At 40.0% G+C, this 12,747-nt stretch overlaps 1 protein-coding gene across 1 annotated transcript in view; it reads right to left on the bottom strand.

The window, feature by feature from the left end:
* Window positions 1-1,663: 1,663 nt before the first annotated feature.
* The window catches only part of Capn13 (calpain 13), an 85,189-nt gene continuing 74,105 nt past the window's right edge, over window positions 1,664-12,747 (bottom strand). Inside the window, exon 23 of the mRNA XM_070025309.1 lies at window positions 1,664-3,488. The gene's annotated coding sequence lies outside the window, so the exon portion shown is untranslated. The remainder of the gene's footprint in view (window positions 3,489-12,747) is intronic.

Genomic DNA, 12,747 nt, shown 5'->3' on the forward strand with positions numbered 1-12,747 from the left:
CCTCCTCCACCCAGGTCACACAGGATATTTGGCATGGACAGGAACCTTTGGAACCTTTGGAAGTTTGAAGTTGCAAACCACTGTGACCATCAGGGGGCAGGATTTCCTCACATTGTGCTCAGTTGAAGAACAGCTTCTCCAAAGACTCAAGAAAGTAAGTCCTTTTGGGTAACAGAAAGAGTTTGATATAGAAAAGATGTAGGAGAGAGATAGATAGGCAATTTCAGAATTGAAATCTACCTCTCAAAGGTGGTCATGTTGTTGCCTTTTGCTCCTTTTGCTCTAGATGTTATCTAGTCGACACTCTGTATTGGATACTTGTTTGTGTCCCTTTGGCCAGTTACTTACAATATGGCCCTTCTTTCATGGTCCAGAGTTTTTCAGAGCTTGATAAGCTCTCAGAGGGCCCTTGGAGGTCTCATAAAGAATGATCTAGAGTCTAGTTAGAGATGTTTGTAAGAAATGGAGGACAGACCTGCTGGGCTGCTCCAAGTGCAAACAAATGTGTGTAACTTAACTGGCTCCTCGGGCCAAAAGAAACAATGGGAAGTTTTAAACCCAAACCGCAAAGAAGCTCATCAGGTTTGGGTGTGGACAAATGTGTGTAACATGCCTGTTTCCTGAGTATGTAAGCCATCCTGGATACAAAGCTGACTCTGAGCCCTTAAGATGTTCAGTTCGGTATATCCCCAAGCCAGGGCCACTTTCCCTCCTCTGTCTTGTATGAGGCTGCAAATCCAGGCTGTATTACCCATTCTGCACCATCTTTCTCAGATGCAGCCAGCACCTGCATTGCCGCAGCCCTGTGTCACTGCGGCCGGAGTCATTATTGACCGTTCTGCTGGGATATTAAACATTTGGGGCTTGGCTGGGGGGCGTTAATCAACAACCTTGTCAGAGTGATGGATTCGCCCAGGATTATTGCTTAATTAGCTTGTTTAGAGGGGAAAAGGAAACAACTCTGAGAGCTGGGAGGAAGGCAGGAAGTGGACAGAGGCAGTAGGAAGGGATCCTGCAGCTTTCCCGGGTGACACACTATGGCTGGGAGAGGACAAGGGCAAGAAGAGCCTGGCACTGATTTTCTCCCCTTGGGCTGTAATGGCAGAAGCTCTGGAGAGTCTAAGGAATGACAATGTTTGTGTCTGAAGTGTCCTCATTGTCTCCTTGGGGGCTCCTCAGTCCATCCATTCCTCTGCTGGGGTACGAGCACACTCCTTAGACACCTCCTGACCCTACAGAGGCAAAGTAAACCTGCTTCAGACCCACAGTGCCCGCGGCACTGTTTCTCACCTTGCTTTGACTTAGATGAGGATGCTCGAACCTTTGGTAAGGTGCAACCTGGGAGCCTGCAAGCTGGTCTGCTGTGGACCAAGTCTAAGGACTGAAGTATTTCCTTTCACCCAGGGCCCAGGATAAAGTATCCTCTAGTCTAGGCAGGGAAGCCAGAGCCTCTGTATCACCACTATGACAACTTCTCTGCGCCCTCTGGAACTCCAGTATGGTTGTGGGAGTCAGCTTAGGGATCAATTGATCGGGGAACATCTCCCCTCATGTCCTGTTAGTTACAAAATTAAAGCCTGGTTCCTGAGCTAGGCCCCATGAGGAAGAGAGAGGTATTGCATTGCTACGGATGTGAATCTAGTCCACTGTTCACTGTTGACACTGTAGATGTGTTCTTTTTTCTTTGTCTTCCAGGTAGACCCAAGTAAGCCAGAAAAGGATCAGGGTGACATATGATTAGAGCATCAAATGCTCCAAATGCTCCAAATGCAGGTGTGCTTGGACTTTTTTTTTTTTTTTTGGTCAGTCATGGGGCTTGTACTCAGGGCCTAAGCACTACCCCTGAGCTGTTTTTGCTCAAGGCTAGCATTCTGCCACTTTCAGCCACAGCTCTACTTCAGGTTTCTTGGTGGTTAACTAGAGATAAGAATCTCATATACTTTTCTTCTCCAGGTTGGCTTTGAACCGCAATCCTCCAATCTCAGCCTCTGAGTAGCTAAGATTATAGGTGTGAAACACCAGCACCCACACCTTAAAAAGTTTTTTTTTTCTTTTTTTTGTCAGTCATGGGGCTTGAACTCTGGGCCTGGGCACTGTCCCTCAGCTCCTCAGCTTAAGGTTAGCTCTCTACCATTTGAGTCACAGTGCCACTTCTGGTTTTCTGGTGGTTTATTGGAGATAAGAGTCTCATGGACTTACCTTCCTGGGCTGACTTTGAACTGTGATCCTCAGATCTTGGCCTCCTGAGTAGCTAGGATTACAGGCATGAGCCACCAGCACCCAGCTTCTTAAACTTTTTTTATGTGACTATTCAAGGGAAGGTTTTCTTGTGAGTCCTGTGGGAATGGTTCATTCATTCTTTGGAACTCTCCCTTTTAGCTTATGTTGACCTGAAGGTGAAGGTCCACATGTTTTTGCCTACAGGAAACCTAATGTGACAAGGAATTTTGACCAGGATATAGGGTGTTTAGGTATCAACTTTGTCCAGGCAGGAGACCAGGTGGCAAAATGACCTGCTCCAAGCATTGCTCTGTGGGTCTTGTTCTCCAACCTTTGGAAAAATGAAATCAAGAGGAAGTTGATTCTTCACCAGGTGGACATATCACCTGAAATGTGCAGGAATAATGAACCCATAGGATACAAGTTCATTGGCAGTGTTTGTTCCTTGTACACAGGATGGGTTCAGTTCCAAGTCATGACCTTGTTTCTGGCATGCCAGAGTGCATAGTGCAGCATGAAAACATATCCCCTCTGCACACTTTCTCTTCAGAAAATCAGACTCAGGAAAGTCCCCATCTTCCTGTCCTTTAGACATACACGTGTATTGGAGGGACACTTCCAGCAAGGAGCTTTTGATTTGCAAATTCTCCTGGGTCACCGGGTGAGCCTGGCCTGGTCATTCTCTGAAATCTTCCCTGTGTTCTCTATATTGCTTTGGGATCTCTGTGAAGAACCACTTCATGGACAATGAGGAAAGATGTGCCCATCCTGTTATCTGAATGTACCCTTTCTCCAAATATATTTTTTGAGTCAGAACTAAGATTCTTCTTAGAATGAGAGACTTTCTTAGAAAATGTGTTTTATTTTATCATTTAGTTTTGAAATAACCAGGATATTGGAGAATGTTGGGTTCATGATGTGGACCATTCTGGTTCACTCAGAGCTCCTAGGGATAAGCATATTGAATCCATCTGGCTCTTCCAAGAAATGGATCCAACTGGTGGTAGAGAACAAAGAAGAAGATATCCTGTCTTTTTTGACAGTGGTATTTCTGGTTTTGTTGTCCAGGGAATTCAGGCTGAGGCCACAGAGTGATCTGTGAAGTGGCCTGGGGTTTACCAGTGCCTAACTTGCCTAAGGACTCAGACTAGCTTCTTGAAAGGCTTTGACTCCATCCAAACAGCAGGCTCAGCTGTTCTCAGGACTGCATGGGGCAGCAGAGCCTCTTGGAATGAGCCAGATTCTTGAGTGACCACTGGGAGCTTGTCCTAGAGAAAGACAGGAATGTGCATATGAAGCAAGCCCAGGGAAGGTGAAGAAACTTTTCCTCTGAGGGGCCATAGAGACCTGGTTCCTTTTCTGTATCTGCCATTCTGAGCCATGGGCCAGAGGAAGCTCAGGAACTTCCTGCTGTGAGGCTGACTGGCACTATACATCAGGGGCTCCCATTAGATGGAAAAGTGCCCCTATTTTCCCCTGCATCCTCCATCTGCTTTGCACCTGCCTACATTCCAGGTCCAAAACACAGCCCACCTAGTGTGTTCACAGCAGCATGGACAAAATCTTGGGAAGCTAATGTTTCCCCACCCCTAGTGAAGTGGGAAAGGTTAGGTCAAGGACAGATGTAACAACCATGTCTGAGTCCTCTCTCCCATATCAGCACTGATCGGCATGCTGCAGGTTTCTGCAAGGGAGTATCTTTTTTCAAGTGTTTGTAGCTTGGAGGAAAGTGACATATTTGTATAGATATGTCTCCTGCAAGTGTAAGTGGCCAGCTTCCCTGCCCATGGAGTTAAGATGACTAAACTCACCTTTCCAATCTGGCTCTCTTGAGTCCTAAGCACTTGTCTTTTGGACTCTTACTCATTGCCTTACTTATTCTTTAAAATAATAATCCAGTCCAATGCTTTCAGCTTCAAAACCCAAACAGCACAGCAAGATATGAAGAAAATAGAACAACCCTGTGCTCCCTTCTCATCTTTACTTCTCCCTAGCCCTTTCTTCTGAGCTCTCTCCCCATGCAGCAGAATACACTTCATACACTTCATAGTTATTTCTTCATTGATCAGTTTTAAAGGCTTATTGACTTCTTATAATGGAAAATGGGGCTAGAGAGCTCCTAACCCACTGTGTGTGTGTGTGTGTGTGTGTGTGTGTGTGTGTGTGTGTGTGTGTGTGTGTGTGTGTGTGTTGGGGCTTAAACACAGAGCCTGGGTACTCCCTGACCTTTTGTCCTAAAGGCTCCACTACTTGAGGCACAGCCCCATTTGTGGTTTTTTGCTCATCACTTTGAGATTAGAGCCTCATGGATTTTCTGCCCAGGACTAAGAACTTCAGATTTCAGCCTTCTGCAAAGCTAAGATTACAGGTGTGAGATACTGACACCAGGCCTAACCCACTTTTATGTCTATATCTTTTCTCCCTCTATTCTTTTAGTATATTTATATCATACTTTGGTCAAATCAATATTCAATTTTTATTTTATTACATTTATATATGTACTGTTCATTGCTGAGTGAAGAAATACACTAGGATCACATTTCCTTTCTTCTATAACTTTTTGTCCTTCCAGGAGTTAATAATTGCCTCATTTTTTTTTGTCCGTGTAGTCTGTCATTATCCCAATAATTCTTCCAAAACTCTCCAGCAGAATTTCAGGACCCTTCTGACATATTTTTCCCATGGTTAAACAAGTCAATAAATGCCTTGTATTTTATTTTCCCTAAACTCACACCTCTCATTCCTCATGGGACTCTTTGCTCTCTTTCCTTGCTGCACAGCTCCAGAGTTTAGACTTTCCTGCCTCCACCTACTTTTGTTTCTTCTCCAACTTCTCTTTCTCTTGGATTATGCTCTTGAGATGTGCTTGTTATTTTCCTAGGTGGGTGCGTTTCTTTTTGAAAGCTAGCTCCATAAGACTGGATATTCTGCTTTTATAACAAGCTAGGTAACCAACAGATGTGTGTGTGTGTGTGTGTGTGTGTGTGTGTGTGTGTGTGTGTGTGTGTGTGTGTGAGTGTGTGTGTGTGTGTCCATGAGGTCTGAAGTTTTTACATTGCCAGAGGCAAATTCAGGATTCCAACTCTTTCTTAACTCAAACTGCATGGGAAAGTTGGATTCAAAATTCTGACAGGAGCATCTGCTCCATGGCATTAGTCTTCCTTTCACAGGAAGGATTCATTGAGATGAAAACAAACTCTGTCTAGAGGAAGCTGTTGGTGACAGTCAGTGGGAGCCAGGCCATGGCTGCCCATCTTCCCTCTGCACAGGTTATGGGAGGGCAGCACTATCTCCCAAGGCAATGGCAGTGTTATAAATACAAATTTTGTTGGAAGAAGGCCCTTTCCTGGCATACTGGCAGTAGATCAACATGGACAAAGATAGCACTAACCAGACAAGCTCTCAACATTTTTAATGCATCAGACCTCTAGACTCTGAAATTGTTTTTCAGATCAACATAGCCCCAAAGTTTCAAGAAGTACATCTCAATCACTATTAGCACTTTTAAAACTATGAACTTGATATTTTCATGTAATGTTACCTACAACATACAAACAGAGGCATATACTTTGTTCAAAAGAAAAAAACTGTTATGGTAGAGGAGGAAGAGGAGTTCAGCCTGGTTGCACATATGTATATCCTGAGCTGCTATGTTAGAAGAGAGGAAATGGGGTAAAGGCAAAACATAGAGGAAAATGAGTATTCTCTGGTCAATGGTTCTGAAACTCAATGTCTCCAGTGAGTCCAAGGATAGGGTACAAACTTCTTATACTTGCTTTGTAGAAAGTTTTCTGGAAACAAAGTAGATTAGTGACAGTTATAGGGTTCCAATAACAATCACCTCTGGGGACAAGTTTACTTAGCAAGAATAACTCTTTACTTGGGCGATGCTTCAAGACCAAAGGAGAAGGAGAAGGAATTCCTTTCTAGGCTAAAGGTTAGTCAACAGTAAAAGTCTCTTCACTGACACAGTAATAATAATCACCATTAAAAGTAAGTTCAACATTGAAATGGAAAAGTAAGGGAATGCTGGGAGAATTGAAATGGTATAGGAAGACAGATTTCAACAAGATGAGGGATAAATAGGTCAGATACTAACCTTTGCAAAGAGAGCATACATCATGGTGCATTAGAGATAGTACCAAAACAATAAATTATCTTCTTCTCCCATATCCCTATGGGGAAGAGAAAAAGGGAAATAGCTGCTAGAGTAGGCCAGTTAGGAACAAAATAATATTTGTAAAAGTTGGGATGAAAAATAAAAAGCCAGAGGAAGACAAAATTCTGAAAGAGTATTTTCGTTCAGTCATTTGAGAAGTGAGATTGAATGATTTTCCTTTGTGTTAAGAAGTGAACAACAAGTAGGATATAGCCATGTTAGAGTCTCAGGGTAAATACAGACATCAAACAAAGAATTAAAAGTGTGTTAATCCAGCCATCTACAAACAGAAGGGGGCTTCCTCAACCTGAAAAATGGTATCTGTGAAAAACTTGACAAATGTTATCTATTTAAAACCCAAAGTTAACATCATATTTAATGGTGAAAGACTAGGCATTTTCTACCAAGGTGAGGAACACAAAAATGTCCACTTTTTCTACTTATATTCAATGTTGTACTATAAGTTCTCACCAGGAGAATTTTTTTATGTAAGCAAAAAAAAGAAATAGAAGAGATATGAATTGGAAAGGAAACAATAAAAATGACTTGTATTTTCAGAATACATGAATCTATATGTATATACATATAAAAGCCTAAGGAATCTCTTAACAAACTATTGGAACTAATAAATGAGTTAGAAAGGTTGTAGAATATAAGATCAGTATACAAAAATCATTCGAAATGAATGGATCAAGAAAATGTGGAATATATTTATATACAATGGAATTCTATGCCTCCACCAAAAAGAATGACATCGTCCCATTTGTTAGGAAATAGAAAGACTTGGAAAAAATTATATTAAGTGAAGTAAGCCAGGCCCAAAGAAACATAGGTCTTATGGTTTCCCTTATTTGCAGTAACTAGTCTATGTCTAGGACAAGCAGAAAAGGTCAAAAGCTATGTACATATGACCATATAAGATGATGTTAAGTGAAATGAACCCTAAGATAGGGACACAAGTGGTTTTTTCTTTCTTGATATTGTTTTTAATGTACTTATAATGTACTATGTGATATTTTTGTTTCTTTTGTATGTTCTTCCCCCACGGTATAACCCATTTTCACTGTGTTTGATTCCGGTGCCTTGCATTTTGTATATACATTTTTCTAATTTGGAGAGGAGAAGGGAAAAAAGCAAAATACTTAAATAGGGATACGGATTGACCCATTATAACAATGAGATGTACAAGACACTATGTTGAAAATGAACTTTACAACTTTGGTAGGAGGGGGGAGAAGGAAAGGAGTAGTTGGGGAGGTGGGAAAAAAGGGATGGTAGGGGAAAAACAAAGGAGGCAACAATGCTCCATAGGAAATGTACTCATGCACTTACTCTCTGTACAATATTTTTTACAATAAAGAGTGTATTGAAAAAAAAGAACCACAAAAAATCATCTGAAAATAAATTTAAGGAGAAAATTCCATTTACAATAGCATCACAAAAGAAATCAAACAAAGGAAATGTAGGGCTTCTACAGTGAAAACAGTGAAATATTTTATGGGGAAATTAGATAAGAGAAGAGTAATCAGAGCCAGTAAGGTTGGAATACATTGCATGCATGTGTTGAAATGGCATAATAAGCTCCTCTTTTTATAATTAATGTATGCTGGTAGAAATTTTAGAAAGAAAAAGAAGAGGCATGTTATATACATCAATAACTTTGTATTGTGCTAATGACATTTTCCATATTTATCTATAGGTTTAATAAGATTCCTATAAAAGTATCTGCTGTCCCTCCTGTGTTTTTCTTTCTAAAAAATGGACAAGCAAATGCTAGAATTCATATGTAAGTACAAGAAACTCAGAATAGTGAAAAATTATGAAAAAATTAAGTTGGAGGATTCACACTTCCTGGTTTTCAACACTGTGTGGTACCAGCATTAAGGACAGATGTGTGAATCAATGGTATAGAACCAAAAGTCTGGAACTAAATGCTTGCATTAGGATATATTGATTTTGCGTGTGTGTGTGTGCCAGTACTGGAGCTCAAACTCAGGGTCTCATTTTCACCCTTGGCTTTTTTGCTCAAATTTAGTGTTCTGCCATTTGAGCCACTTCCACTTTTGGATTTATGGTTGTTAACTAGAGTGAAGAGTATCACAGACTTTCCTACCTGGGCTGGCTTTGAACTGGGATCCTCAGAATTCAGCCTCCCAAGTAGCTAGATTATAGTCATGTGCTCTTGGAACCTGTCATATATCAATTTTAATCAAGAATCTTTTAATTTCTGTAATCACTGAGCCATATTATTGCTAAGAGAATAAACTGCAAGGAAGAACTATCTTTCTGACAATTGGTACTGAGACGACCAGACACACACAAAGTGAAGTTAGACTCTGACTTCACACATATACAAAATCATCTTGAAACATTTTAAAGACTTAAGTGATGAGATAAACTAAACATCTTAGGAGACAGCCGGGAGTGAGTAAACATTGGTGATCCTGGGTTAGCCAATGAGTTTTTTAGACATACCGCCGAAAGTATAAGCAACACAACACAACACAAAACAAAAACCAGGTAAGTTGACCTATAATAAAATTAAAAATCATATACTATAAATGATAACACCAAAAAACTGGAGACCCTGAAGAATAGGTGAGAAGTTTTGCAAATTACACATATGATAAGGAAGGAGTAGCCAGAGTATAAAAATAACTTGTGCAATTCTGTAGCAAAAGGTAAATAATCTAATTTGATAATGGACAAAGGACTTGAATAGACATTTCTTCAAGGAAATTATACAAAATAACCAGTAAGAGCTGCAAAAGAGCTCAGCATAATTTGTCATTAGGGAAATGTAGAACCAAACCTTGGTGAGATAGCACTTGATACTATGTAGGCTGGATACAATATAGAGACAAAGAATACCAAGCATTGGTGAGCATTTAGAGAAACTGGAATTCCCAGTTACTGCTGGTAGGAATGTAAAAAGGAAGAGAGATATTTACACATAGTAGGCTGGCCACTAGTGACTCATTTCTGTAATCCTAGCTACTTGGGAGGTAGAGATTGGGAGGATTTTAGTTTGACACCAAAAAGTTTACAAGATCTCATCTCAATCACTAGCTTGGCATGCTTGTCATCCCATTTGCAGTGGGCAGCATAAATAAAGAGATTGTGGTCCAGATCAGCCTAAACCAAGTAGCAAGACTAGCTCACAAATGACCAGAGCAAAAAGGGCTCGAGGCGTGACTCAAAAGCCTGGAGTTCAAACTCCAGCATCACCAAAACAAAAACAAACCAAAAACAAAAACACAACAAATGTCCCACATAGAATTAGCATACAACCCCACAATTCCATTCTGACATATATAAAGAGTGAAATAAAATATCTACCCCAAAACTTACACACAAATATCCATAGCAGAATTATTAACAATGGTTAAAAAGTAGAAACACCTTCACTGTCTATCACCTGAAGATGCTGAATAAAATATGGTATAGAAACAGTGAAGTATCCCTTGGCAGTGAGAAGAAATGAAATATTAACGCATGCTACAACATTGCAACACCTGAAAACATGAAGTGAAAGGTCTACAAAGAATCACATGATGCTACTGATAAGAAATGTTCACAGTAGGCAAAATGGCAGATTCAGAAAATAGATTCATGGTTGACTAGGATGAGAGGATGGGAAGCAATTTGGGGAATGGCTGCTACATAGACACTGGGTATTTTTCTTAGTGGTGACAAAAATGTCTTAAAATTATGTTGTGGTAATTTATACAACCAGGTAAAGACACGAGAAATCATTTAATTCTAAACTTTAAATGGATAAACTTTATGGTATGCTAATTGTATCTCAAAAACCAAGGGAAGGAAGCTGGGGTGCTGGTGGCTCATGCCTGTAATCCTAGCTGCTCAGGAGGCTGAGATCTGAGGATCATACTTCAAAGCCAGCCTGGTCAAGAAAGTCCATGAGACTCCTATATTCAATTAATCACAAAAAAAAAGCCAGAAATGGAGTTGTGGCTCAAGTAGTAGAGCACTATATTTGAACAAAAAAGCTCAGGAACATCACTCAAGCACTAAGTTCAAGCCACAGAACTAGCACGTGTGTGTATACACACACACACACATATACACACACATACACACACACATACAAAGAAAGGGAAGGAGTGGGCATTAAGAACAGGTTTTTCTTTGCTGTTGTTTTTAATGTACTATGTGATTTCTTGTTTCTTTTGTGTTTTTATTTTCCCCTATGGTTTATCCCCTGTTGTCACTGTATTTGATTTTGGTGCCCTATATATTGTATTATACATTTACCTGAATTAGGGAATTAGGGAAGGGGAGGGAAACAACAAAATGGTGAAATAAAGGACAAAGGGCGAACCAAGGCAACAGCGATACTCACAAGACAATATATTGGAAATGATCTGTACAGATTGCGGGTGGGGTGGGGGACTGGGGTAGCGGGAAAGTGGGAGAAAGAAGAGGGAGGGGGTAACAAGTTCAGTAAGAAATGTACTCACTACCTTATGATGTAACTGTAACCCCTCTGTACATTACCTTAAAATAAAGTTAAATAAAATAATAATTGTCTATAAAATGGAAATAGTCCTAGTCAATTGTTTGACAGAAAATTGACTCTAGGACAAGAAAAAGAAAATCACTTTGATGATGCATTACTACCTAAATCCCCAAGTAAACCTTCAGTGCTGTCACAGTATCAGAAAGGTATTTGTGTAAAGAGTGTCTATAGTCACTGTCATAGTAACTGGACAAAGCAAGCTCCAGATATCTCAAAATATAAAAATAAAAAGCAAACCATAAACTTTTGTTTTAAAAAAATGGAAATTTATTGAAAATATAGGTGTTTTGCTATATTTTCAAACATTTAAGTATGTTTGCTTCCTTTATAATAATATAGTATTAAAGTCTTAGAAAATATAACCTCTTTTATTTAAAATTCAGACCATGCTGAACACACCAAAGATTACAACTCTTTTTTAAAAATAATTAAAACTGTTATTTTACTTTAAAAACACTTTTGTATTACTTTTTAAAAATGATTTACAAAATAAATAGCTTTCTAAACCCTGAAAAAAAGTGAAGCTGAGTGCCAGAGGTGTATGCTTGTAATACTAGCTACTTAGAAAATTGAAATCTGAGAAGCATGGTTTGAAGACAGCCTAGAAAAAAAAAGTCCATGAGACTCTTATCTCCCATTAACAAGCAAAATGCTGGAAGTAGAGGTATGGCTCAGGTGGTAGAGTGCTAGCCTTGAGTAGGAAAAACCAAGAAAGAGTGAAAGGCCCTGAGTTCAGCATGGCATACACACAAACAAATACATTGAAAGTTGTGGTTGCAGAAGACAACATGTAAGGAAGTAATTTGAGGTCTCATCGGGTGAGCAGTAAAGCATCAGGATTCCAGAGACTAACACAGAGAGCAGAGCTGACAAAGAGGCAAAGACCAGAGGCTGGCAAAACATAGAAAGAAAGAAAAGGAGGTGGGCATGGTAAGAGCAGAATAGGAATGCAGGGGTGCCTCCATAGGAAGGCTGGGCCCAGATGATGCAGGATCTGGATGTCCACATGTGTAGCAACAGAAAGACATTGAAGGGTTTTAACTTGGGGAATAAAGTGAATGGATCTGAATTTTTAGAAGCCCACTCAGGTAAGAAGAAATTGATTTGAGGGATATGAATGGATGCAAGAGTCAAATCAGGAGCCAGTGAAAAACTCAGAGGAACAGATAATGTCTAAGAAATCCAAATTGAAGTAGTTTCAGAGTGAGAGTGGGAATTGGGAATGTGGAGACAATGAGCTCTTCTGTAAAGTCTGGCTCTAGCAAGAGAAGAGAGAAGCAGTTGTAGCTAGAAGAGAATATGAGGTAAAAGAAATTGAAAAGGTACACATGTTTGAATGGGAATTGGAACACTCCAGAGAGAGGTTTAGTATGCAGAAGACAGAGGAGAAAATTCATTCAATCAGGCCCTTGCAAGGGTGGACGGTAATAAGAAACAGCACACCCTCAGGGGGACATGTCTTCCAACAGAACAGGAGGAAGTGAGGAGGGAGTTACCAATGCAGGTGGATTTGTAGATTTGGAGTCAGAACTTCCTCATGTTCCTACCTCCTGTTCTGCAACACAACTCCAGCCAATAGTGAATAAATATACTTATCTACCTTATTAAGTGATGTTAAATGGTGGGCATCAGGATGTTTAATGAGGAGGCCAGAGGGCATTCTTAGGGTTGATAACAGGCATCAATGAGAGAGACTGAAATCTGTATAGCCATGCTATTTTCTTCTCATATCATCTTCAAAAACAAGAAAGAGTAGAATAGTTAAGAGGAAATTGGGACTCTAGACAGAGAAAAGATTATAAGAAAGAAATCAGTTACTTCAAAAGTC

Source organism: Dipodomys merriami, unplaced genomic scaffold (genome assembly GCF_024711535.1).
Source record: "Dipodomys merriami isolate MVZ:Mamm:240054 unplaced genomic scaffold, mDipMer1.0.p SCAF_17, whole genome shotgun sequence".
NCBI lineage: Eukaryota > Metazoa > Chordata > Mammalia > Rodentia > Heteromyidae > Dipodomys > Dipodomys merriami.